At 52.4% G+C, this 27,933-nt stretch overlaps 1 protein-coding gene, 1 long non-coding RNA gene and 1 other non-coding gene across 9 annotated transcripts in view; 1 reads left to right on the top strand and 2 right to left on the bottom strand.

The window, feature by feature from the left end:
• Positions 1-2,857, bottom strand: part of DNAJB6 (DnaJ heat shock protein family (Hsp40) member B6) — a 52,531-nt gene extending 49,674 nt beyond the window's left edge. For 3 of the 5 annotated variants that reach the window (XM_024990471.2, XM_024990473.2, XM_059885410.1), the window contains exon 1: positions 2,722-2,857. The gene's annotated coding sequence lies outside the window, so the exon portion shown is untranslated. Of the gene's footprint in view, positions 1-1,872; positions 2,042-2,721 lie in introns of all 5 variants that reach the window. The other 2 variants (XM_024990472.2, NM_174532.3) reach the window with 2 other exon arrangements.
• Positions 2,858-6,051: 3,194 nt separating this feature from the next.
• LOC107131328 (uncharacterized) lies at positions 6,052-27,933 on the bottom strand. Of its 3 annotated transcripts, none has more exons than XR_009494309.1 (4): positions 27,611-27,933; positions 23,811-24,065; positions 21,741-23,190; positions 6,052-21,536 (listed from the first exon to the last, which is right to left on the bottom strand). It is a non-coding gene; the product is annotated as an uncharacterized lncRNA (long non-coding RNA). The 3 variants fall into 3 exon arrangements; XR_806444.4 differs by having other exon boundaries at positions 6,052-21,955; positions 22,893-23,190; positions 27,611-27,932; XR_009494308.1 differs by having other exon boundaries at positions 6,052-23,190; positions 27,611-27,931.
• On the top strand, positions 9,684-9,809 carry LOC112446505 (U6atac minor spliceosomal RNA). The gene has a single exon (XR_003034515.1). It is a non-coding gene; the product is annotated as a U6atac minor spliceosomal RNA (small nuclear RNA).

Raw genomic sequence — 27,933 nt, 5'->3', positions numbered from 1 at the left:
CTTTTTTCAGTTTAGAAATAAAGTAAAAATTTTACTCTAATAAAAGAATGGATAGGTGCAAGGTTGCCCTCTAAAGCACTCTCCAACATTTATTTCTTAAGTAGGATATTGAAACAAAAGGAGTCGACTGTTTTTTGTATGTTTCCCTAAAAATAAAAGTTTGAAAAACACCTTATAATCTATAACAGAAGCACCAACTTTTTTTCTTGTTGACAAATCCAGTAAGCCTGATTTCTTCAGTCAGGCTTTAAAATTGTCTTTCTATGCACTATTCTTACCTTCACTAACTTCTCTTTTCTTCATTTCACTTTTTTTAAGCTTGAAATTCTCTTAAATTTTATTCACGAAGAGAAACCACAGCACTTCTTAAACCTTGCCACTGATCCCATCTTAATTCACAAATAAGCCCGCAGTTAACCTGCTCTTGCCACTGGGTGGCGTCCTGGACGAATTTTAGGCAAACCAGGTTTATAACACAGAACACAGGCCTACATTCTAGATCATTTCCAAGGAAGTGAAAAAGCAAAAACAAAACACACACTTTCTAAAAATTCTGTTAAGATATCAAAAGACTGACTACGTTCACTTACTTCTTACCAACAGACACCAAGAGTGACATTTAATCATCTTTAAGCATTAACCAAGGTAGCAGCAGCTGACCTTGAAAGAGCATACGACTGCACCCCAGTGGAAGGTAGGTGACCTCTACATCACTAAGCTGACATGCTGAGGATTACACTGCGATGCTGAAAAACCGAACTGAAAATAACTGTGTCTTCTTTAAAACTATGAAAGGTACAGACGCATTTCAACCCAAACCTGAGTCCAGGTGGAAAAGGTGGGGAGTACAATTCTCTTGTTTGGAGCTGTTCAAAAGAGAGTCAATACAAGGGAAAATGGTTCTCCCCTGAGATCAAACACCTAAAATTCAATGGGTTTACCTGAAGAGTAAGGCTATTGTTTGCCACTCGCTGCAGGTAGTCACACCACAACTCCCTATCCTCCACTTAGTATCCAGAGTATTACTCAAACCATAGTCTCCACCCAGCCCTCCAGGTAAGTCTCTCTCCTGCAGCCAAATCTATCACTTTCAGGTCAAGAAAAACGAATTTAAAACAATGATATTTTTAAGAGGGTGCTGAACACAAGTCAAATTTTTGGAAAAACCCCTAAATTCCCAACTTTCTCCAATTGTACAGCACTACACACCAAGCCTGCTTAAGCCAATCTGTAAAACCAACATCTCATCCCCTTTTGTTCTCCTCCCACTTCAAGTCATCCACACCCACAAACGACTAACCGAGCCAATTTACTCCCCAAGTTCATACTCTGCATAACCCCCCAAATTCCACAGCTCCTTAGACAGCACGCACAAAGGACACTGATAATGGCTCAGAGGGCAAAGAATCCGCCTGCAATGCAGGAGACTTGGGTTCGATCCCTGGGTTGGGAAGATCCCCTGGAAAAGGGAACGGCTACCCACTCCAGTATTCTGGCCTGGAGAATCCCATGACAGAAAAGGCAAGCGGACTCGAGTCCATAGCGTAGCAGAGCCGGACAGGAATGAGGGACTAACGCACACAAACACACCCACAGGAGCTGAGGCCTCTGACTGGAAACAAGAGAAGTGTGAATTAAACTTCCCAGAAACAATCAGGGGAGCGGTGGTCTAGAAACAGGTTGGGGAAAGAAATACAAAATGCCTTTCACAAATCAAGAGAACACTGATTCGCTTAACTACTAGAAAAAAAGCGACTGAAACATGAGCGAGTTCAAATGATAAGAGTTTCTCTTTCCTTTTTTGGTCATTCGGCCTAACTTTTCCACTAAATCAATTAGTCGCCTTAGAAGATTCCAGCCATAAAGTCTTACCACGATTCCACAACTGCGATAAAACGTTGAGAACACAGAGGGCGCCGCCCCGCCCACGCGTGCCAGGCAGCCCCCGGGCGGTGCGGAGACCTGTCCACAAAGGCCGTGTCCTTCCCGTGGTCCGTGGGTTGGCAGTGAGACTGAAACGTCCTGACTGGCGACACACACTCTGAAAACATTTCGCGAGACAACCCAAGTTTGCAATTTTCACTTCTTGCGTCAATTCTTTCCTTACTTGGGCAAAACTTGACAGAAACTTCAGTTATATAAACTGCCATACACCCTGAACAGAAACCAAGCGAACCGTTTTGGTGAGCTGAAAGCCAAACACTTCGTTTCGACCGACCATCCACACGCTTCGGAGGAGCCGGCGGGGAGTTCCGCACACGCGGCCCCCCACTCCTCCCGCAAACCCGCCTCCCTCCTGGGCTCAGGGACGTCCCCGCGGGGCCTTCAAACACTCAGACCCTCAGCCTCCCACGCGACAGATCCCTCGCCCCCTTCCCCGAGCCCGCCGCCCGGTCCCGGCACCCGCCCGGCCCCAACCGCCGGCGCGGGGCCCCCAGGGCGCCGGGAGGAGGGGGCCGCCGGGTCAGGCGGCGGCCGAGGCGGGGGGAGGCGCGCTGAAGGAGGCGAGGGGACGGCCGGAGCCCGCCCCGACGCGCGACCCCCAGCCCGGCCCGCGGCCTGCCGCCGGCCCCGGCGCGCCCGGCCCCGGCCCCACACCAAACCCGTCTCCAGCCCTCAGGCCCCTTCCCCGAGTCCTCGGCCCCCGGCCCCACAAGCCGCAGCCGAGGCCCGGGTCAGCTGGGCCGCCGGGCCCTCGCCCCGGCCGCTGGCGGCCCTCACCGAGGACGCGGGAGCCAGCGGCGGAAGGCGCGCTGGGGCTACGGCCGGGACTCCTCGGCTCCGGCGCGGTGGCGGAGGCGGCGACGGTCCTCGCGCTTTCCTTTCTCTCCTTTCTCCAACAACAAACAGGAAGTGCGTCAGGCGGCGGCGGCGCGGCGACGACACTTCCGCCCGGCCCTGAGGCCGCGCGTGCGCAAAGCCCCGACCGCCCCGACCCCCTCCTCCCCTGCCTTCCCGAAGATTCTGCGCGGCCCGGGCCGCGGCAGACAGCGCGCATGCGCAGGCGAGGCCCGCCGCGTGCCGGTTCCTGGCGCGGCGTCCGTGTCCTTCAGGGCCTGAGGCGTGGGCGCTGTCGGTTTTGGTCTTCGCGCCCTGGATTCTGTGGAGTCATTTCTTGTGTTTCTTCAGCCCTCCCTGTCTTACTTACCTGGCTCTGGGCAGGTGACCAGTTAGCAAAAGAAAATGTGTTTACTCTGAGTCAATTCTCGATCCCTTCCTTTGGAAGGTTACAGAAGCCTCCCCGGGCGAGGCGGCGAGGCGGCGAGGCGGTGTTGGGTTTTCGCGTCTCCTGACGAAGAGGAGATGACCTCGGCGGGGCTGGAATTTCCCGCAGTACCGGCGCCGCACGCAACCCTATCTGTCTGCAGGCCCCCAGGCTTTCCCTCCGCGAAGACAGTGCTATCGGGCGACGAGCGACGTCTCATATTTAATGAGACCCCACCTGAGGCGAGCGGGAGCTAACCTGGACATGCAAGCAGCGAGAGACGTGGAGTCTAGTGGGCTAGCCACAAATAACTTGGTCTTCCTCCAAAAAATACGTATTAAAACGTCTGTCCATGCAGTGAACTGTGTCGGAAGGAAACCAAACGGTACCAACAAAGTGCCTGCCGGCATTCCAGGGGGCCAAACACCCTGAACGTTAGCCAATACTCCATCTGTAAAGAGCGGTCTGTGAAACAACAGGGAAGATCTTCAGCGATGAAAGACATTGTACAATAAGTGTTAGCTCCGATGGCGGTGCTGCCGGACGGTACTTCAGTGGAAGAAGATTCCAAAAGGGAACCGCAAGCATTTGCATTTGCAGAGGCGTGGGGGGAAGGGCCTCGGGCTGGTAACCTGGTAGGAAGGGAAGCCCGGCCAGGACTAACTTGCAGTTTGCAGGTTGGAAGGAAGAGCAGGGAGACCGACTTTGGCTCCCCATCTGTAAAATGGGGATATGGACTTCCTGGGAAGGGTCACTGTCTGCGCTGGGCTCTGTGCCTATCACATAATGATACTCAGGAAATCATAGCTCTTCTTTGTCGAGAAACTTCTGCCTCTTTGAGAAACTGATAAAAAGGCATGGACTTCTTCCCAGCCAAACGTGCAAGTGATAGGAGAAAATTTGTGGACCCGGCACACGCACACAGGCACCCTGCCCGAGCCCAGGAACCAAAGATGAAGGTCCTCAATGACAGCTTGGCAATTTTCACTATCCTGAAAAATTAATCTCTGATAGAAGAATAACATTTGTAAATAATTTGCCCTGAGGTAATAAATTCAAGAACAGAAAATGAAAGAAAAAAGAACGTACAAGGTTACTGATATCGACTCTGGAGATAATCTGTTCCTCATCAGGAATACTTTGCAAGCCATAAAAATAATAATGTAATTATGCTTACTAACATCGAATGGATCCAGCTTGCATTATTGAGACAGTGGGTATAGTGCTCTCCTTCTAGTAAAATTGTATTTGCGGGGAGGGAGAGGTGGATGGGACCGTACACATGTAATTTTCTGTCTTTGCTTTTCAGTTCTTGGTTATGATGAAACTCCCTATAATGAAATACAAAAGAGAAAAATAAATACAGGTTTTATTAACATGTATATTCTCAGTTGTGTCCCTCTCTTTGCGACCCCATGGACTGTAGCCTGCCAGTCTCCCCTGTCCATGAGATTCCAGGCAAGAATAACTGCAGTGGGTTGCCATTTCCGCCTGCAGGGATCTTCCTAACCCTGAGATGGAACTGGAGTCTCCAGCATTGCTGGCAGATTCTGTACCACTGCCACCTGGGAAGCCCCTCAGAGGGAGGAAGATGCAGATACAAACGGAGATTTCTCTTATAAATGCAAATTTCCCCCACAAAAGGGTAAAGTTTGATTCTGTTCTCAGTTTCTCCTGCTCCTGCAGTTTCTCAAAAATAAAGGAAGTTGCCAAATAATCTTTATGCCCAAGAGTCATACCTAGGATGGCATATTCTACAGTTGAACACGCTCATGGAGAACTGGGAGAATGTTCAGCAAACAGTATTTCACATAATTCTCACTTTTTTCTTTTCTTTTTTAAAAAATATTTATTTGGCTGTGCCAGGCCCTAGTTGTCACAGCCAGATCTTTAGTTGCAGCACGTGGGGTCTCGTTCCTCGACCAGGGATCGAACCCGGGCCCTGTGCACCGGGAGCTTGGAGTCTTAGCCACTGAACCACCAGGGAAGTCCCCTCACTTTCTTTTTCATGATTTGAAGTATTGTTTGAACTTTTGTGTGTGAAATATTTTTATTTTACTATTACTTTTCAAAACTAATAAAATCATGTTTATGAAGTTGAAATCACGAGTCTTCCATAACTCCAGTGGTGTGAAGTGAGAGACTGAATATAGCTGTGGATAAACATGAGTATGTTTTCATTTATCCATCTGGTGAGCAGACATTGAGCATCTACTGTACACCAGGGCTCAAAGAAGGCAGGACTCTTCCCCTCGAGGACCTCTGCCTCCGTTGAGGAAGACAGGTCCATAAGCCAGAGCTTCCAGTGCTGTCGGCCAGAGCTTTGGGGATCTAAGCTTACAGGCTCCAGGACCCAGAAGGGAGACATTCAAACCAGGATGGGGGTGGGGGGCGCAGGGCACAGATGGAGAAAAACTCCTCAGAAGAAGCCAATCTTTTTTTGTTTGCTTTGTATTTTTAATTTTTACAGTGCTGTGTTGGTTTCTGCCATACAAAAATGCAAAGCTGCACTCCCCCTCTGCGATGGCCCACACTCTATGGAGAGTGCTTCTCTCTGAATCTGAATAAATCTACTTCTTACCTATCCAAACAAAAAAAAAGCAAAAGGAAAGTGAAAAGTCTTCATCGTTCAGTCGTGTCCGACTCTTTGTGACTCCAAGGACTGTAACCCCCCAGGCTCCTCTGTCCATGGAGTTCTCCAGGCAAGAATACTGGAGTGGGTAGCTGTGCCCTCCTCCAGGGGATCTTCCCCACCTGGGGATGGAACCCAGGTCTCCTGCATCGCAGGCAGATTCTAATCAGCCATAATTACACACATAGCCCCTCCCTCTTGAGCCCCCCTGCCTTCCCCCCACCCCACCCCTCTGGGTCATCACAGAGCACCAGAGTGGGCTCCCTGGGTTACACGGCAACTTCTCTCGACGATCCACTTTACACAGGCTAGTGTATATATGCTGATGCTACCTGCTCCGTTTGCCTGCTCTCCCCCTCCCCCACTGCATCCACAGGTCAGCTCTCTACATCTGCGTCTCCATTCAGAAGCGGCCATCTTGAGTGAGTTCTGGAAGACCAGGAAGAGTTAATGTTTGAAGCCCTGTGTGGGTGGAGAGAACTCCAAACAGAGGAAATCCATCCAAGGGTCACCAAGAAGCTGATTGAATGACTGATTAGTACTCTGTAAAACTAAAGCTGTCCCACACCGTAGGCATGGCGACAGGCCTCTCATTTCAGAAGGAAACCTCCTTTTTGGCTCTGCAAGGTACGGGTGTCAACGAAGTCTAGCGGAGAGAGGCCGACTGGAGAGCTGTGTGACGTGGTGACACTGTGGAGAAGAGCATCTTTGCAAAAGTTGTGCCTGTTTTAACTGCAGAAGGTGGACAGGAAAGGAGGGCTCGGGGTGGGGGGTAGAGGCCTGGCTGGGAGGATGGTTGGAAGGGCCACCTTGGAGGAAGGACACAGCAGGGAGCCCGGGGACCTGTGATCACTGATGTCGGATCATGAGCTGTTTCCAAGCGTTTTCATTCCTTCTGTGACATCTCAGGGCTGCAGAAATGGGGATCAGCCTTTCCAGCCTGGTGTTATCTTTTTGTATGTGAAAGGTCAACTTGAGGAATGAAGCGGGGGCCGGGCCTGTGTTCCAAAGACAGTGACCACGGGGCGGATCCCAGCCCGGAGACCCTAGAAGAGGAGCCCAGGGAGGGGACAGGTTCTGGATTTCTTGCAGTCATGTTATTATTATTATTTTTTAATAGATGTACTCTCTTTTTTTAACCTTTTTTTTTAATGATTGATTGAATGTAGCCAGCCTGGGTCTCTGTTGCTGCTCGGGGGCTTTCTCTAGTTCCTGTGAGCGGGGGCTCCTCTCCAGTTGTGATGCGAGGGCCTTGCACTGCGGTGGCCTCTTGTCGAGGGGCACCAGCCGGTGGTGGCTTCTCGTCGCGGGGCACCGGCTCTAGGCCTGCAGGCTCAGTAGTCGAGGCCCTTGGGCTTTGTTGTGGGATCTTCCTGGACCAGCCACCGAACCCGAGTCCCCTGCATTAGCAGGTGGATTCTTACCCACTGGACCACCAGGGAATCCTTGCAGTCACTTCAGAAGGAGACTCAAATTATTTCACTGGACAATGAAAGGAAACGGTGACCGTGAAACCTTGGAAACATTTTTGGGTTATAGAAGAAAAAGAAAAATCTCGAGCACCTGTGCCTGACAAGGTGTGGGGGTGAAGGAAAGGAAGACTCGATTCCACACTGTGAAGTTCTGACCAGGAGGAAGAGCTGGTGTGGGTGAAGACAGTGCAGATGTTGGCTGTGGGGAAAAGGGACCATGGGGGTCTGCTGGAAACACCCAGCAGGTGGTGTCACCGGGACCCAGCCCTCCCAAGGCCTGTCAGAGCTGCTCACCAAGGCTTCAGAGCCTCATTGCCATGGGAAGAGAGGGAGCAGCTGAGCGAAAAGCTGGCGGTAGGGGTGAGCCCAGGAAATAGTTAACATCGTCAAGTAAGAAAAGACGGAGGGGAGCTGAGAACCGTTCATGGTTCGCAGGTCGGTGGCCTTTTCTGGAGTGATTCCAGGAGACTGGATTATAGCCTGGTGCTTGTTGGGAAACCCTGGCAGGACTTAGACAGGTTTGTCCCCAAAAGAGAAGGAAGGAAAGAAGATACGGAGAAAGAGAAGGTCACGGGAAGGCCTGGTGTTTACCTGGCTTTGCTGTGTTTGTTTCTGCAAAGACAGACATTCCTGCATGTTTCTAACTAAAGAGGCCGTGGACAGAAAAGGAACAGAAGATGCTGGAGAGAAAGCAAAGCTTAAAGTCATTCTCAAGGAGTCTGGATGCTTGGAACCCGGCGTAAAAGTCGAGAAACTCACGTTCCTTTAAAACAGATGGGAAGTCGAGGGTGTAGTGAGAGAGGGGTCAGAGGTGGGACCCCCCCATCTGACACAGGACGCCCCAGGGGAGGGGGCAAGGAGGACACAGATGGATTGCAGAGAGCTGTAAGGAGCTTTGGGATTCCAGAACATGTTCAGCATGCGAAAAGGGCAAGCACTAGAGAAGGTCCTTCATCTCGACAGACAATGACCAGGGAGGAGCTTGTATCTGAAAACGGTCGTGCTTCCGGACCTCTGGACAGTGTGGTCTTGGCTGAGCGGGAAGGGGACAGAGTGCCAGCACCGGGGCCGAGAAGGAGAAAGGCTGCTTTTCCGTTGGGACCACCAGCACTTGAGGCACGAGCTTAGCTTTGTGCCCGGCTGTGACGTTGACTCTGCCAGGAGCCTCGGTTCCCTGTCAGTGAGATAGGAATGACTGCTGTGCCGTGTATGCGCGCTGGACTCTGAAGATTAGAGTCGCAGATAAAGGGTATGGTGAAACCTCCAGGTGTTGAGTGAGACATGGGCAGTTTCACATATATATATTTAGCGTATATGTTTCTCTACTCAGAACACTGCCTTAAACGGCCGACAGGAACATGTCAATCAAAAGTCTCCACACAGGTCAGAACACTCAAAAAGTCTACAAACAAGGGCTGGAGAGGGTATGGGGAAATTTACACTCCTACACTGTCAGTGGGAGTGTAAATTGGTGCAGCCACTATGGAGAACAGTATGGAGGGTCCTTAAAAAACTAAAAATAGGGACTTGTCTGGTGGTCCAGCGGTTAAAACTCCATGCTTCCACTGCAGGGAGTTCAATCCCTGGTAAGGGAACTAAGATCCCATATGCCCCCCAGCCTACACACACACCAGAAGCACCATATGACCCAGCAATCCAGTTCCTAGGAATGTCCGACTCTTTGTGACCTGGTGGACTGCAGCCCGCCAGGCTCCTCTGTCCACGGGATTCTCCAGGCAGGAACACGGGAGTGGGTCGCCGTGCCCTCCTCCAGGGGATCTTCCCGACGCGGGATCACACCCTCGTCTCTTGCGTCTCTGCGTTTGGCAGGCGGGCTCTTTACCTCGAGGGCCACCTGTCACTAGTCCCCTGTTGTTCCCAAGGAAAGACGTGTTCAATATCTTGTGATAAACTATAATGGAAATACCTGTTAAAGGAATACAGTTAATACCTGTATGTATGTGTGCAACCAAACCGCTTGCTGTGCGCCTGAAACACTGTAAGCTAACTGTGCTTCAGTTTTTTAAAAAGATAAAGGAAAACAGTGGCTTTTCCTTGATGCCCAACTGGCTGGCCAGTATCATGGCAGTGAAAATGACGCATCGGTGTGATTTAAGTGATGAAAAAGCTAGAGAGTAGTCTGCTCTCTGCAACTAGAGGAAGCTTGCACAGCAATGGAGACTTAGTTCAGCCAAAAATAAATTAATTTTCAAAAGGATATCATAGGCCCAAATGTCGATCTAAAACTATAAAACTTCTAGAAGAAAACACAGGTGAAAATATTTGTACAGGCACAAAAAGCATTTACTATAAAAGAAAAAAATGAAAACCTGGACTCATTAAAAGCAAAAACTTTTGTTCATCAAAAAGCACAGCATTGTATGAAAGGAGAGAAGGCTAGCACTCTCCTTGACAAGGATGGAAGGGACTCTCGGGCCTGACAGCATGCATATGGCTGAGGCATTGCCACTTACCTCATGGCATCAAACCACTGTTTTTAGAAGACACACAGACGGCTAACAAACACATGAAAAGATGCCCAACATCACTCATTATTAGAGAAATGCAATCAAAACTACGATGAGATATCACCTCACACTGGTCAGGATGGCCATCATCAAAAAGTCTATAAACAATAAATGCTGGAGGGTGTGGAGAGAAGGGAACACTCTCGCACTGTTGGTGGGAATGTAAATTGATAGAGCCACTATGGAATACGGTATGGAGATTCCTTAAAAAACTAGGAATAAAACCACCGTATGACCCAGCAATCCCATTCCTGAGCATATACCCTGCTGCTGCTGCTAAGTCACTTCAATCGTGTCTGACTCTGTGTGACCCCATAGACAGCAGCCCACCAGGCTCCCCCGTCCATGGGATTCTCCAGGCAAGAACACTGGAGTGGGTTGCCATTTCCCTCTCCAATGAGTGAAAGTGAAAAGTGAAAGGGAAGTCACTCAGTCAGGTCTGACTCTTCGCGACCCCATGGACTGCAGCCTACCAGGCTCCTCTGTCCATGGGATTTTCCAGGCAAGAGTACTGAGGAAACCAAAATTGAAAGAGACACATGTATCCCACTGTTCATTGCAGCACTATTTACAACAGCTAGGACATGGAAGCACCTAGATGTCCGTTGACAGATGAAGAGATAAAGAAGTGGTGGTACATGTGCACAATGGAGTGTTCAGTTCAGTTCAGCCGCTCAGTCGTGTCCGACTCTTTGCGACCCCATGAATCGCAGCACGCCAGGCCTCCCTGCCCATCACCAATTCCCGGAGTTCACTCAAACTCACATTCATCGAGTCAGTGATGCCATCCAGCCATCTCATCCTCTGTCGTCCCCTTCTCCTCCTGCCCCCAATCCCTCCCAGCATCAGAGTCTTTTCCAATGACTCAACTCTTCACATGAGGTGCCCAAAGTACTGGAGTTTCAGCTTTAGCATCATTCCTTCCAAAGAACATCCAGGATTGGTCTCCTTTAGAATGGACTGGTTGGATCTCCTTGCAGTCCAAGGGACTCTCAAGAGTCTTCTCCAACACCACACTTCAAAAGCATCAATTCTTTGGCACTCAGCTTTCTTCACAGTCCAACTCTCACATCCATACGTGACCACTGGAAAAACCATAGCCTTGACTAGACGGACCTTTGTTGGCAAAGTAAGGTCTCTGCTTTTCAATATGCTGTCTAGGTTGGTCATAACTTTCCTTCCAAGGAGTAAGCGTCTTTTAATTTCATGGCTGTGATCACCATCTGCAGTGATTTTGGAGCCCAGAAAAAAAAAGTTAGCCACTGTTTCCACTGTTTCCCCATCTATTTCCCATGAAGTGATGGGACCAGATGCCATGATCTTCATTTTCTGAATGTTGAGCTTTAAGCCAACTTTTTCACTCTCCTCTTTCACTTTCATCAAGAGACTTTTTAGTTCCTCTTACTCAGCCATAAAAAGGAACACATTTGAGTCAGCTCTAATGAGGTGGATGAACCTAGAACCTATTATTCAGAGTGAAGTCAGAAAGAGAAAGATAAATATCATATTCTAATGCACATATACAGAATCTAGAAAATGGTACTGAAGACTTTATTTGCAGGGCAGCAATGGAGAAACAGACATAGAGAACAGACTTATGGACCTGGGGAGAGGGGACGAGAGGGTGAGCTGCATGGAAAGAGTAACGTGGAAACTCACACTACCATATGTAACATAGATAGCCAACGGGAATTTGCCGTATGGCTCAGGAAACTCAAACAGGGGCTCGGAATCAACCTAGAGGGGTGGGATGGGGTGGGAGATGGGAGGGAGGTTCAAAAGGGAGGGGATATATGAATACCTATGGCTGATTTATGTTGAGGTTTGACACAAAACAGCAAAATTCTGTAAAGCAATTATCCTTCAATAAAAAATAAATTAATTTAAAAAAAAAAAAAGCACAATTAGGAAAGTGAAAACATAAGCCAGAGTCAGAGGAGTCCGACTCGGACAAAAATCTCCCGTTCACTGTTTATGACTTCACCACACCCACTGGGATAGCCGAGCAGCTGCTGGGGAAAGTGGTATTCTAGTTCCTCAAAAAATTAAAAATAGAAGCATTTTCCTGGCAGTCCTATAGTTAAGACTCCCGGCTTCCACTGCAGGAGACACACGTTCAATCCCTGGTTGGGGAACCAAGATGCCACATACCCGCACAGTGGGGCTAATAAAATAAAATAATTTAAGTTAAAAATAGGACTAGCATGTGACCCAGCAGTTCTAACTCCTGAGTAGACACATGAAAGAATGGAAGCAGGGTCTCAAGGAGGCATTTGCACAGCATGTTCATCAGCATTATTCGCACTAGCCCAGAGGTAGAGCAGCCCAGTGTGCCTTCATGGATGACGGATAAACGAAACATGGTCCACCCACGCAACGGCACGCGGCTCAGCCTTAAACAGGAAGGACAGCCTGCCCCCTGCCCCAACAGGGATGACCTTGAGCAGATGAGCCAGTCCCCAAAGAATAAACACCGTTAAGACTCCATCTACTGAGGTCCCTATGTGTGCGTGCTCAGTCGCTTCAGTCGTGTCCGACTCTGTGTGACCCCATGGACTGTCGCCCCCCAGGCTCCTCTGTCCACGGGATTCTCCAGGCAAGAACACTGAATCGGGGTGCCATGCCCTCCTCCAGGGGGTCTTCCCAACCCAGGGATCGAACCCACGTCTCTCGAGTCTCCTGCACTGCAGGTGGATTTTTTTTTTTACCACTGAACCACCACTAGGGAAGCCCATGAGGTCCCTAAGGTCGTCAAATTCACAGAAAGTAGACGGGGGGGAGCCAAGAGCTGGTTGGGGCGGGGTGGGGGGGTCAGCGTTTACTGAGGACGGAGTGTCAGTTTTACAAGGTGAGTGATGGAGATGATGGTGGTTAAGTGTGTCCCACCAGCCTTAGAGATGGTCCACACGGTGAAGTTCATGCTGAGTGTCTTTTATCACAGTGAAAAGATGGGAGGGAAGCCCAAGGTGGAGCTCTCAGGCGGTCATATGCGAGCACAGGCTTTGTCCGAAGCTCAGCCCCACCCCCTGTCCCTCTCACTAGACTTCAACACTTGCTCCGGAACAGTCACCGCCAGCCACTCGCCAATCCCTGCCAGCCCCTGGGCAGCATGGACTAGACTTGGGCAGCCGGCGGTGAGCCTGAAACAAAGCCATTAGAGCTTTCCCCAGGGGACTGGGCTCCTGCAGGGTAACCAGACCGTGATCCTGGAGGCACTCAGACTGCAAACCAATACTATCAGGCTGTCTGGGAGGAGTGCACGTGATGAGGTTTCTCTGGAGGAGGATCGGGCACCTGGGAGAGTCAGAACTCTGGGCGACAGGACCGAGGCGGGGGTCCCACGGCCCACTGTGTGCAGCCTGTCGGGTCCCTTTTCCTCTCAGTCACGTGGCCTCTTCTTTATGTAACCAGTGCATACAGAACGTTTATTATTTCCCATGTGAGCCAAGAAATGCAGAGCGGATGACCCTCAGGCCAGCCAGGTGCCAGGACGTGCCCAGAGTTCATTCCCCCCACGGCTTCTGGAAAGCGGCCTCTGGCTTTGGTTCATGGAGAATCTCAGGGTTCGGACTGAGTGCCTGGCTAAGCTTGAGGACTACCTCTGCGGGGAGCGAGCTCCGCCCCTGGCAAAGGTCATGAGGAAGGAGGCTTGGCATACGCAAAGGCGGGATCAAGCCTCAGGAGTCTCCCTGGAAATTCTCGAGCATCTACCCCCAAAACTAGAGTCTGCCTACTTTCTGCTTTGTGCTTTCACCTACACCTCTGACTTTACGGGGGGCTGTCCCCCACTACCTCTCTCTGAAAAAAGAGTTAGCTCACAGCTCCAGTTAATAATTCCTGGGTGTGACAGTGTTTAACCTACAAACTCCTTTGGAAGTCCTCTAGCCTGCCTGAATAGGTTTTTCCGGCCACATGTGATTGTTCAGAGCCTCCCAACTGTGAGAGGCAGGAGATGTTCTAAACTGTCTAAACACAGATTCTTTTGAGTAGTTAAAAGATTGATTAGAAATTGTATTGGTGAAGGGATTTTCACTTGTTGGGCCAATGTTTGCTGCTAAGTCTCCATATCCCTTACCTGCTGTGTCCCTGGCAGTGTATTGATATTAATTGGTGTAAGTAGTAGCTTTAATGTTTGTAACCTGGGACCCTTGAGTTAATTCTTTTTCTTGTTATAGCCCACCACACCTTTGCTCTGTAGGAATGCAACTTTATCTAATGCTTTTGGAGGGTGGCTCCTGACCAATCACCTTTAGAGAAAAATAAGTTTTCTGAAGAAAAGGTCTTAAAATGTTAACAGGCCTCCGGGCCAGAAGATGATGCAAATCACCTAAACTTTTGCATATGGTAAGTTTGCAGGAAGAAAGCCTGGCTTGCTGCATGACTCTACCCCTTCCCCCATTATCCTCTATGCATAACTTAAGGTATAAAAACTAGTTTGGAAAATAAAGTGCGGGCCTTGTTCACCGAAACTTGGCCTCACCATGTCGTTCTTTCTCTACCCTTCTGGCTGAATTATTCAGCCTCTTTTCTCCACTGAATTTCCTCACTGAGCTATCCTTATTCTACTACTCTTTATATCCTTGATTAACGTTTAATTAAGCAGTTGTTTCCTGATCCTCGCCGACGCCGTCCCCGCTTCGAATACCCTGGATCAGCCGGGGCTGGACCCCGGCATACCTCCATCACCACGGAAGTGTTCCAAGTTCTGGCCGCTGGGTTGGGTTGCATCACCACTTTTGAAGACTCTGCTGGAGGAAATCTGAAGCAACAAACCAGATGCGCTTGGGCAGCTGGCTTCACACCAGTGTTCGAAGCAGGCAAAGCCCCTGCTCGCCCTTCCCCTTTCCTCTCCACGGCTGCTCTGCCCAGAACCAGGACCCTCAGATCTCCAGAGGAGGAAACTGAGGCTCAGAGACGAGGCAGAGGGGTGCCCGAGGCAGCCTCGGGGGCCTGGGAACAGGAAAGAACTGGCGGCGAGGCCTCCTCCAGCGGACCACCACTTGCTCTGCAAAGGAGTGAGAGCAGCTTGGCGCCCTCCCGTAGAGCTCAGACCCACTGCCTGGACACAGAGCGCCCAGCTGAGAAGAGGAGAAAGCGGGAACCTGCCGGTCCCGCAGATCCGCCGCCCATCAGGGCGCTTCCTACACTCTGAGAAGGACAAGCGGAGAGAAGGAGCGCGGGTTCTGTAACTGAAGCCACATGGGTCCTTGCTTACTCTTTGAAAGCTTCTCCAACGGACGGCCTCTCCTCTCCAGCAGCATCCCTGCAGGATGAGCGTGTCCCGGTTCCCAGTAAGCTGGTGTATTCCCCTCACCACCCGCCCCCTCCGCTACTTTTTTACTTTATCTCTTAACATATTTGACTTTTTAAAAAAGTCATTTACTTTTAATTGAAGGATAATTGCTTTGCAGGATTGTGTTGGTTTCTGCCAAACATCCACATGAATCAGCCGTAGGTAGACCCATGTCCCCCCTCCTGAGCCTCCCTCACACACCCTCCTGTTCTGAAGCCCAGAGGAACCCGGAAAGGGCTGTCTGGGGTTGAAATGGAACCTATGGTCACAGGACAGGGCTTCCCCGGCACGTAGCCACCAGCAAATGGACCACCCCCCCAGATGGAGCCAGGGCTCCCAGGTCTGCCACAGTTCAGGCAGACAAGCCAGGGCAGCCCCCTGACCCCCCAGCCCTAACGGACTGTCCCTTCAACACAGACCCTGCCCCCCTACTCTGAGTTCTTAATTTCTCAGAACTCCGGGAAAATTGAAAAACCAGTCGAATGAACAGATATCTTCACCTCGATTCGCCAACTGCTGCCGCCTCCTCACAGCTCAGTCTCTCTTCCTTTTCCACTTTTTGCTGAGCCATCTGAACGCAGGTTACAGGCCTCCTGACATTTTGCCTCGAGCTGTCTTAGCACGTATGATCTCATAAGTAAAGCTTCCTATGTAGCCTCATGTAACTGTCATCACTGGTAAGAAAAGAGACATTCATGCAAGAACATGATCTAATGTGTAACCGAAGGGGGCCAGAGTCACCCTGGGCTTCCAGGCAGCGCTAGTGATAAAGATCCCACCTGTCAATGCTGCGGGTGAAGAGTAAGAAGAATCAGAGTCAGAGGTTCAGTCCCTGGGTCAGGAAGATCCCCGGGAGGAGGACATGGCAGCCCACTCCAGTATTCTTGCCAGGAGACTCCCCAGGACAGAGGAGCCTGGAGGGCTACAGTCCACGGGGTTGCACGAGTCCAAGAGTCAGACACAACGGAGCACGCATGTATCTAGAGTCAGTTCAGCTTTTGTGGGACCCCCGCAGGGATGGAAGTTGCTTTTTTCCTGTTAATCTGTCTTATGTCAGTTTAACTGTTAGATTGGCCAAAGAATCTAGAAGAGCAAGGAAAGATTTTTCTCCCCAGTAGAATCCCCAGCTGTGTCCACAGCGTGTCCACTTTGTTCTGACGTCCAGGAGGAGGAAGATACTCCCAGCCTGTCCTAGGAGGCTTGGTGCGGAGTGGAGCAGACGTGGGGGAGGAGGGGCATCCCAGGGCCGGTGCCCACACGGGGGTCACCTAGGGTCTGCTCCCCAGCTTGGAAAGAAGGCCTGCTCCCTCTTGTTCCCGAGTCCCCTAGCTGCGAGGGGACCGCTCTCTGCAGCTGCGCCCAGCACCTGTGTCTTCTGTACCCCGTGCCCTGGAAATCAGGCCCTTTGGAAGTAGACCCTGCCAGGCCTCTCCTCGCTGGGGACGTCCATCAGAATCGCTGTGGCCTGAACCCTCCCAGTGCTGGCTACCCCTCCAGCCAGCACCCACAGCCCCGTGCCCAACCCCCAGTGCCTTCCAGGGTCTGAAGCACGGAGTAGGTCTCCGCAAACTTTCATGGACTAGATGGGTAAATGCGTGCTGACACCTTCCTGCAACCAGAGGCTGGAGATGGTGGTCCAGGAGAACCTTGGCCCAGACGGCTCGTTCCAGCCGGAAGGATGCTGATGGCCAGCCCAGGGCCCAAAGAGCAACCTAGGGGGCCAGGGGCAATTCTGTGGCCAGAGGGCGGCCTCCCAACCGGAGTCGGGGAGCTCCCTCGGTGCAGGCCCCAGGCTCACAGTCCTGCCAGCCATGGGGGCGTCAGGCTCAGGGGGCTGAGCCCCTCTGAGGAACGCAGGCGCTGGGGGGCGGGCTGCCTTCCCGTGACCCTGCGCCCCAGCAGCCCCCTGTGCTGTGCAGGCAGAAGAGGGCCACACAGACGTGCCCCAGTGCCCAGTCCCTGGCCAGCTCCTGTCCTGTGTCCGGTTCACCCTCTGATGGACTCAGGGGACACTGGCTCAGCAGCCGGCTAGGCCAGCGGTCACCCTCCAGGAAGGAGAGGCCTCCCTGTGCTCCGGGGCGGGGAGGAGAGGATGCAGGCAGACCACCAGCCGCTGAGAGGTGCTTAGAGATGAAGCTTCTCGGGCTGGCATCGCAGGAGCCCCCAGGGCTCTGAGAGCTGGGGCCCAAAGGCCCAGCACAGGGACCCCAACAGGGGCACGTCTGCACGCCTGACGACATCTTACACACCCGCTGAGCATCAGCGGCGTCAGCCATCGACGCACGCCTGTGTTTTCCAGAAAGAAGGCAGGCCTGGGAGCCCGCCAGCCACCCTCATGTAGACACTGTGAGGCTCTCAGACCCACGGCCATTACCAGGATGACCCCAGGAAACCTCACACCGCTCAGCAGATGACAGGGACGACTTGGGACGGCCACACGCGAGGGCTGAAAGTAAGGTTGGCTCTTGTCTGTCTTAACTGCACCTTTTTATCCAGAGTGAAAGCAGGTATGAAGCTGGAAAACCAGGACGCCTGCGTGGTCTGCCCGCTGGAGTCCCACTGCTCCCACAGTGGTTTCCCGGGGGAACAGGCGGCTCACTGCCCAGCTCCGGGCCCCTTTCTCTCGGCATCAGGTGACGGAAGTCTCGCTTACCTGACCTGACAGGCGAGCAAGCCCGTGTCCGCACCCAGCTCTCCGGTTGCCTGGCGCCCGCTGGCCATGGCCCACATTCCTTTCCTTTCTGTCTGCACCCACGTGGCTCTCAGTGCCCTTACAGCAGCTGGACGCCCCTCGTCTTTCTAGCCCCTCATCACTTGGCAAAAAGTCATGGTATTAGCAGGATTTGTGGGTCAGAACGATAGAGGCAGAGGAACCAGATCCAACTGGACGGGATTTAAATCCTCTCAGAGCTGCAGCTGAATCTGGAGGGGGCTGTTGGCCAGCGTCCCTGTGGGGCACGGCCACGATCCAGCCACCCCGGGAGAGCCAAGGTCCTCTGCCAGCTGGTGGGCCCCCTGTCCTGACGGCGGGGGAGGTGGTTCCTGGTCGTTAGGGAACTCAGGGCTCTGGGGTGATGGGGACGTAGGGGGGCATGTTTCCTGGTCCTTAGGGAGCTCAGGGCTCCGGGGTGATGGGGGGGCAGGGGGTGGTTCCTGGTCCTTAGGGAGCGCAGGGGTCCGGGGTGGAAGCCTCAGTCCCACTGGGTCAGCAGATGAGTCCAGGGAGGATGTGGTAGAAACTGCCGTGCCTGCCTGTACTTTCCCCACTCTGATCTCTAGAATTCAGCCTCAGCGCTAGGTTCTTGGCCATTTAGAACTGTACGCTGATTACAACAAAGTAAAATAAATGTAACTTCTTATGTCTATTAAGATCAGAGAAGATTTTGGAGTGATGGGAAATTTGTTTTAATTATACTACTCATTTGAAGAGACCCTGATGCTGGGAAAGATTGAAGGCAGGAGGAGAAGGGGACGACAGAGGATGAGAAGGTTGGATGGCATCACCGACGCAATGGACATGGGTTTGGGTAAACTCCAGGAGTTGGTGATGGACAGGGAGGCCTGGCGTGCTGCGGTCCATGGGATCGCAAAGACTCGGACACGACTGAGCGACTGGACTGAACTGAACTGAGAATGAAGACAGCCTCCCAGTTCAGCTCTGGCCAATGGGGCGAAGTGAAGGGTAACGGGGCAGATTTCCAGCGCTTTCTTTAAGATGCCCCAGGCCTCCTGCGGCAGGCCTGGACTCCCCTCTGCCCGGTCGCCCAGCCTGCCCCGGCCTGGACTCCCCCCCCTGCCCTCCCCCCCGGGCCGCATCCTGGGCCGGCACCGGTCTCTCCTTTCTGCCCGCTCGTCCTGATGAACACAGCGGGAAGTACTCTGGAATCCCAAGAAAGTTAGGGTCGGGACCTCCTTGGCGGTGCAGTGGTTAAGAGTCCATGCCTTCAGTGCCCGAACGAGGGTTCGATTCGGTCAAGGAGCCGATAGCCCACGTGCTGTGCGGCCGAAAGGAAAGTTAGGACCAAGCTTAGAAATGGCAGAGGGACATCGGCCCTGCCGGTCAGCCGGCCCAGTGCCAAGTGGGGACTTAACACACATGTGTGCACGGTCTTCCTCTACAGGCACAGGCCGCTCAGACCCTGGGGACTTCCTGAGCCATAATTCGAGATTCGTAAGAAGCCCCTTTCAACCACACCAGGGCTCCTGTGAACGGGGTGACTTTTGTGAACCCCCTGAGGAGCATCGCCAGGGGAACCAACCCCATGATTAGGAGTTGGACTGTCAGCCCCACCCTGGTGACCTCTGGGCAGGGGACAGGCTGGAGCGTGAGCTCATCTCTGATATCAACAGAGCAAAGGGGAACAGCAGGTGATCAAACAGCTCATCCCACTAGGGGACTGTAAGCAGGAAAATACGGCAGACCCTGTGAGTTGATGATCACTCGAGAAAGCAGGTTTGCTTAACCACAAAACCAAGCAGGCTAGCTTAGCAACAAAACCAGGCAACGTGAACACGAGACCTGCCCCCAGACAGTGAAACAATGGGGCAGGAGACCCGCCGCTGCCCAGGGAGCTCAGGGAGTTAATGATCCCTAGGACATGTCCTCTGCGCATGGGAAGAGCAATGATTTGTGGGCCTAGCTTGACCATGCAGGGCCCAGAAAACTCCCCTGCTCAACCTGGAGGAGGAACGGATGATGGGAGCATGCCATCCACTCAGGAAAGACAGAGGTCTCTCCCTGCCCAGTTCTTTGATTATAAAGCTGGAGCCCAGTAGTTCTTGGGGCGCCACACCCCCTCACCAGCCTGCTTGTGAGCCTCACTAGCATCCTTTTCTAGTAAATCACTTTCTCTCTTGCTGAATTCTTTTCTACATCAAGACATAAAGGACTGTGGTATGGGATCTCTTCTGAGCCCCCTGAAATGACACCAGTTTCATCACCAGCAGGCACTCATTTAATCCAGCATGCCCGTAGCGCAAAGCTATACATACATGAAAGCCACCACCTGAAGGGATTCCGAGAGCTTCCGGGTCAGTGGCCACGTGGGGGCTCTGGGAGGGTGGGGCACCCCGGGAGGAAAGGAGGTTCAGTGCCCCCAAAACCTGGCCTGGGGGTCTCTCCCCGCTGGCTGGCCCTGACCTGCATCCTTCATGGGAGGCAGGCCATCCAGTGAATGAACTGCTGCCCAGCTGCTCTGGAAGGGGCTGGACTGGAGGAGGGGGTCCTGGGCTCTGCTGTGGAGTGGGCTGGGCAGAGGCACAGGTGATGGCCTGGGCTTGGGGCTGGCTTCTGGGAGGGGCCGAGGTAGATCCTCACGTCAGAGCTGAGCTAAACTGCAGGACCCCAGCTGGGCTCCCCGGGTAGCTTGGTGAGTGCAGTTCCCCCCTCACATTTGGAGAGAGCGACTTCACTTTCACTTTTCACTTTCATGTATTGGAGAGGGAAATGGCAACCCACTCCAGTGTTCTTGCCTGGAGAATCCCAGGGATGGAGGAGCCTGGTGGGCTTCTGTCTATGGGGTCGCACAGAGTCGGACACGACTGACGCGACTTAGCAGCAGCAGCAGCGAGTGCGTGGAGGAGGGCACGGCAGCCACTCCAGTGTCCGTGCCTGGAGAACTCCGTAGGCAGAGGAGCCTGGTGGAGGAGGGCACGGCAGCCACTCCAGTGTCCGTGCCTGGAGAATGCCACGGACAGAGGAGCCTGGTGGGCTAGTCCATGTGGTCGCAGAGAGTCGGGCACGACTGACTGACCAACAGTGTTGCACAGCGCAGTAATGAGAAGGACCAATGTGATGTGAATGGAGATGATGGCTTTTCTCCATTTTCACTCCCAACACTAGTCACTGGGCTTGGGGTCCCTGCCCACATCCCATAAGGCCTCACCTTCACTCAGGACACCTGCAGAGACGCTTCTCCATATCAGGCCCCATCCTGAGGCCCTGGGTGGACATGAAAACCAGGGACGCTGTTCAGTCCAGTGCCACGTCGCGTGAAGCCAGCATCCGGCCGGACCCGTGCAGACGGAGTGCTCTGGGCAGGTCGCTTCCAGCCTCTCGGAGCCCAGCATCCGGCCGGACCCGTGCAGACGGAGTGCTCTGGGCAGGTCGCTTCCAGCCTCTCGGAGCCCAGCATCCGGCCGGACCCGTGCAGACGGAGTGCTCTGGGCAGGTCGCTTCCAGCCTCTCGGAGCCCAGCATCCGGCCGGACCCGTGCAGACGGAGAGCTCTAGGCAGGTCGTTTCCAGTCTCTCAGAGCCTCAAGTGCCACACCTGTTACTCGAGATGCATACAGGTGGGTCGGCAAGCCCTTCTGAAAAACTCCTGGGGCCAAACATGCTTCGGACTTCTGAATTCTCCCTGACTTGGAGGGGTAATTCAGTGCGAGGACTGCATAGTCCCTCGTATCTGTGGACAGAAGCGTGTGACCCACCATCCAGCCATCAACCACCGTGGCCCCCCCACCCCATCCGCAGACAGTGCATGCTGAATTTAGGATGTAGAGAAATAGCTTGCAGGCCCTCCGCAGCCGAGACACATGTGTAGGGTTAATTTGAATGACCCCAGACTCTTGCATCTCCCCACACACAGCAGAGCACTAAAGCCACTAACCTGAGTGGCTGGTTTATGTGACCAGCAGTAATGTTTTGATGTTCAACTTTGTTTTCCACCAGAACTCCTGGCTCCTCCCTGGCCTCTTTGGAGCAGTTCCCCAGAGCCATCGGAGAAGACGGTTTCCCGGCTATAGTCCTCAGTAAGGTCCCTCAACAAAGCCAAACTCAAAACGTGTGTGTGTGTTTTCAGTTGCCACGTTCTGGAATTCCTGGCTGTAAAACGGATGAATGTTCACACTGACAATTACAAACGGCCTCAGGTCAGCGTACATCAGGTTTCACACCCAATGACCTGTCGGGGGAAAATGTGCCTTGTGGAGACTTTTGTGTTTCCAAATTGTGAATCCAGGGTCTTGGAGAGAGATACACGCGCAGACTGAACTCAAAGGATGCTTAGGTGGTGGAGCCCGCCCTGCCCGCCCTGGAAGGAACACGGGCGTTACTGTGCCGTCATCCGTGGTCAAGGGACTGCCTTCAATCAACAGCTTCTTGCTGATGGACATATCAGTTCTTTCTAAGCTTCCCCCCTTATAATCTATTCTGTATCCATCTTTCTAAATTTGTGAGATCCTAGCTGTCAGAAAGGGGCTTCTCTGGTGGCTCAGCAGTAAAGTATCCACCTACCAATGCAGGAGACGCAGGTACAGTCTGTGGGTCAGAAAGATCCCCTGGAGAAGGAAATGACAAGCCACCCCAGTATTCTTGCCTGGGGAATCCCATGGACAGAGGGACCTTTCAGGCTACAGTCCACGGGGTCTTGAAAGAATAGGACACAACTCATTGACTTAAACCACGACAACAAGCTGTCAGAAAATACAGTACAGAATTTCTACATGAGTGAAAAAGAGACTAAGGGTATGCTGTGTACACTAGCTTACCCATCGGTTATTTACACCTTTCATTGTCCTGGAGATATTTTATGACTCTGTAATCGTAGAAAACGTGATACAAGTGTTCTGTGTCCATGGAGGTGAAAGTGTAAAGTAAAAGTGTTGGTCGCTCAGTCACGTCCGACTCTTTGCAAAACTAATAACTACTTTTGGTGCTGGTGTTATGATTATTTTACTGTTAAAAATAAAGAATATTTTCTTGGCCTCAGGCACCAGGCCTTTTTCCCACATTCTGCAACTCCAACACCAGTAGGAATTACCTGGAGAGTTGTGAGCACCCAGCTTTGCAGGCCTCTCCCTCGGAGTTTGCTCAAGCAGGTCTGGGTGGGGCCTGAGAACACAGGTGTCTGGCACATTTCCAGGAACCCCACTTTGAGAACCACTGCTTAAAGCACTCTGCAGGATGAGTAACTGTGAGGTGCGGTGGCCTCCGCAGAGGTGAGTCAGCAGGCCCGCCAGGCCCAGGGTTGGTTAGGATCGCGGCGGAGACTGGAGGGGACAGAGGTGTGCCAGGACAGTCGGCAGAGAGACCGTCGGACGCTCGGGACACCGGAGAGTCTGCAGAGGAGGAGCCAGGCCTGCCCGTCACCTTCTTATCTGACTGAGAGAGTGGCTGCCGGGAATTGAGGCCACCAGGATCTCCCTTCTGAGCAGAAGGGAGAAGAAAACCCACCCAGCTCCTTTCCCAGGGCAGATGCGTGGCCTTGAAGGAGATGGGAAGACTGCTCACCTCCTTTCGCAGGGAAACATCATCCCCAACTTTATCTCCTGTCTGCTCTCCTGAAAACCATTTATCTTCCCCCAAAGTCATCTGTTTTCCCACGAGTGCCTTCCCTTCCACCTCACGCATTAACGTGGCATTTAAACCCCAGTTTGAACCACCCCTTTGAGTTACTCATCACTGAGTTCTCCTGTGTCTAAGTGTGTTACATGTGGAAATAAACTCTGGGTTTTCCCCTCCTGTTAGTCTGGCTCTTTGTCAGTTTGATTTGCAGTGCCTCATGGACAGAACATAAGGGGGTAGAGAAAGAAGTTTTTCCTCCCCTACAAGATCAACTTGAACTCATGGACTTCATTTTCATATTCACGAATGCCAGTGTAAACCATACCCAGAAAAGAGCTGACATGCCAACAGGAAGCGTCACAGTGCCTGCCCTTAGGGAGCTGACGTCTAGTACCTCGGTGAAATGCGGTTCACGGTGGAAGGTCCGTCCAAAGAGTGCACTGGCAACACCTTTAGAGGGAGCTGTTCGCGCCAGACCACCCACTGGGGAAAACGGCTTTCGGCTTCTAGATGTTAACCCCTGTAGAGACTTGACCACGGTCACGCTGGGCCCAGCATTTCCGGGCTCTGTGGAGGACGGGAGACCCGGACGTGGAGCTGCCGGAAGCACCAAGGACTCTCGGGGAGCTGCAGCGCAGTCAGTCTGAGCCTGTGGACGAAGGACCTCAGGGTGACATTCTCGCCCGCTTTATGAAGGCCAAGCAGCTCTGTAGCGATTCTGCAGCTTGAGCAGCCTGCCCTCCAGCCAGAGGGGGGGACCTGACTCACAGCAGCAGCAGCCTTTGCGTGGTTTTGCAGAAGGCCAGAGGGCAGGCAGCCTCGGGGCAGGGACTGAGGGCCCTGGTCGCTGCCCTGCACTGTTGGGCGCAAGGCAGGGGCGACCCCGGCACGGCTGACCTGCTCTGACACCTTCAGCCTGGCGCCAGGGGCTCCCGGAAGGAACTGGCAGCGCCCTGCTCTGCCCGAGGACGGCCTGCCCTCTCACACCCCGGCCTGCAGAGGCGGCGCCTGTCAGCTCCCACCGGCCCAGAGGGCTGCAGACATCCACCCCGTGGCCACGCCCTCCTGCCCTCAGTCTTCACTCGCCCCTCCGAATTCCATGTTACCAATATTAAATCTTTTCCAGAAGTCTCACAACTGAAATGATTTCTATTTTTACACATCATTGCAAAGAATAACTGTTAGCATTCTGTGAAAGTCTGAAGCTCTTTTTTGAAAAGTCTCTTCTTGTACAGAATGGCTTGAAGACACTCAAATGCATTCTGGAACACACCAGAACAAGTTGAGGGGGTCCAAGGAAATCCTCAAACCAGTGAACGCTGTTACAGCCTCGTCTTCCAGGGCCGGGGGCATCTCAGGAAAGTAGGCCTGGGAACAAGGTGGGTTCCAGCCACGGGATGAAGGGCAGGAGCCTGGGGGAGTGCCCGCTGGTGAGGCGGCCGGAGCAGGACGCTGGCGCCGGGCGGTGGAAGCCAGGCTCCCCACCGGAGCCCCACGGGCAAGGACCCAGTGAGTCACAGAAGAAATGCAAGTGACTGGAAATGACAGCTCACGGGAATGGTGTCGGATTCGCAATGTCAGAAGAGGAAGATTTAGCTGCAGGACCGGGGACCAGGCTTGGTCACTCAAGAGCTTTTGTGTAGCCAAGTTTTATTAAGGTATAAAAAGGGACTGGGAAGCTTCTGACACAGACATCAAAGGGGGGACGGAGTGAGCCCCCGAGCTGGTTTTAGCGCACTGTTTTATGTGTGTTAGAAAGCTCCTAGTCAGATAAGAGAGGCACCTCAAGGCTGGCAGGGTTTCCCCAGGCCCCTCTCCCACAAAATGCATTTTTGAGATAGGATGGCGCGAGCTGTGTCATCATCCCCCAGGCATAAAACAACCGACATGAATATGTTGAGCTATTATCAGTCAAAAGGTAGTCTTTGGTGGAACCGTTTTTTGAAGAAAGGCAAGTTTCAAAGCAAACACATCGTTTCATTAACATAGCTTAAGGAGAACACTTCCATAAAAAAACACGTTGGTTAGCTCAAGGTGTGAGAAAAGTTAAGTTCAGGTGGAACCAGGTGTTGTCAAAGCAACACAGAACTTGAAGAGACACTTGCAGCCGATTTCCTCTGTTTGGAGACCCCTGGCCCTCCTGCCTGTGACCCTCTCATAAACATAAGCATGAACCTCCTCTAGTGCTCAGAGGCGGGCCACCACCCCCAGGAGCAAGACACAGCCGCTGAGCACAGGGGCAGCGGTGGTGAATTCTGCGGGCACTTGGGTTCCAAGCGCTCTGGGGACCGCTGCAACCTTGCTGGGGGAACAGTATCTGGAGGTTGAACACACATCACCTTCTCAAGTTCAGTTCAGTTTTAGATTTTCCATCGAGACCAGTTCACATACATAAAATTCACCCTCTTCACAGTCTCTGAACATTCTCTGGCTGTATGACTTTCTGGCACCGACTCCAGGACATCTGCATCGCTCTCAACCCAGAAAGCTCTGCTTTCTGTCTCTGTCTCTGCCAATTCGGGTTGATCCATGTAAAAGGGGTCTCTTCCTTCCTTTTCTTTTAAACTAACAGATGTTTCCAGAAAAAATCTATTTCTGCTTTATTGACTATGCCAAAGCCTTTGACTGTGTCGATCACAATAAACTGTGGAAAATTCTGAAAGAGATGGGAATACCAGACCATCTGACCTGCCTCTTGAGAAACCTGTATGCAGGTCAGGAAGCAACATTTAGAACTGGACATGGAACAACAGACTGGTTCCAAATAGGAAAAGGAGTACGTCAAGGCTGTGTATTGTCACCCTGCTTATTTAACTTCTATGCAGAGTACATCATGAGAAACGCTGGGCTGGATGAAGCACAAGCTGGAATCAAGATTGCCGGGAGAAATATCAATAACCTCAGATATGCAGATGACACCACCCTTATGGCAGAAAGTGAAGAGGAACTAAAAAGCCTCTTGATGAAAGTGAAAGAGGAGAGTGAAAAAGTTGGCTTAAAGCTCAACATTCAGAAAACGAAGATCATGGCATCCGGTCTCATCACTTCATGGGAAATAGATGGGGAAACAGTGGAAACAGTGGCTGACTTTTTTTTTCTGGGCTCCAAAATCACTGCAGATGGTGATTGCAACCATGAAATTAAAAGACGCTTACTCCTTGGAAGGAAAGTTATGACCAACCTAGACAGCATATTGAAAAGCAGAGACATTACTTTGCCAACAAAGGTCCGTCTAGTCAAGGCTATGATTTTTCCAGTGGTCATGTATGGATGTGAGAGTTGGACTATAAAGAAAGCTGAGCACCGAAGAATTGATACTTTTGAACTGTGGTGTTGGAGAAGACTCTTGAGAGTCCCTTGGACTGCAAGGAGATCCAACCAGTCCATCCTAAAGGAGATCAGCCCTGGGTGTTCTTTGGAAGGACTGATGCTGAAGCTGAAACTTCAGTACTCTGGCCACCTCATGCGAAGAGTTGATTCATTGGAAAAGACCCTGATGCTGGGAGGGATTGGGGGCAGGAGAAGGGAACGACAGAGGATGAGATGGCTGGATGGCATCACTGATTCGATGGACATGGGTTTGGGTGGACTCCGGAAGTTGGTGATGGACAGGGAGGCCTGGCGTGCTGCAGTTCATGGGGTCGCAGAGAGTCGGACACGACTGAGCGACTGATCTGATCTGAATCTGGCTTTTACTCAACACAGCAGCACCTAAGTGTTAGAATCAGTAGCCCTGCAGTGTGCGCTCACTGCCTAGCCAGGATCAGAGAAGATGTACACGACCTTTGCCCCCAGCTCTGCTAAGAGGGCACGTTGTACAGGTCAGGCACATGCTGGTGCTGTCGGAGCAGCAGAAACGGGATTAGCCCCGACACTCACTGCTTGAGCACGAAACCCCCGTCTTCACGTGAGCTAGCCATGTCCTGGCCTGGAGCAGGAGGTCGTCCATTTTTTATACTGAACGTGCATTTCTGTATTATAGGAAATAGATTAAAATCCAGAAATACAGATCAAAGTCGGGACTTCCCCAGGGGTCCGGGGGTTAGGGCTCCATGCTTCCACAGAGGTGGCCGGGAACTGAGACCCCACAAGCTGTGCGTGCAGTGTGGCCAGAAAAAAAAAAGAAATCAAAGTCAACAGGAGAAGACAAAACCCAGCAACCAGGCGAGTCAGGAAACCACTCAGGACGCTCACCCGAGCACACCAGGCGCCCACGTGGTCAGCGGAGCGGGCCCGGGTACCAGGCTTCTGAGAACCCAACCTTGTCATCCCCGTTGCTGGGTGAGCACACCCCAAGCAAACAGAAGTGTGTGGTCCGTTGGTCGGTTGTTACGCTTGAGTTTGTTTGGTTTCCAGAACAGCAGTTATTTCTCCAGGCTGCGGGGGAGGCTAGTATACCGGGTGGGGGAGGGGCGAAGGAGGCAGGGATGTTGGGGGGTTGGGGTTAGGGGGTGGGGAGGGCAGGGAAGTTGGGGGGTTGGGGTTATGGGGCGTGGGGGGCAGGGAAGTTGGGGGGT

The sequence above is a fragment of the Bos taurus genome, chromosome 4 (genome assembly GCF_002263795.3).
Source record: "Bos taurus isolate L1 Dominette 01449 registration number 42190680 breed Hereford chromosome 4, ARS-UCD2.0, whole genome shotgun sequence".
Lineage (NCBI taxonomy): Eukaryota > Metazoa > Chordata > Mammalia > Artiodactyla > Bovidae > Bos > Bos taurus.
Note: the sequence above shows the minus strand (reverse complement) of the source record. Positions and strands in the feature narration are given on the sequence as shown.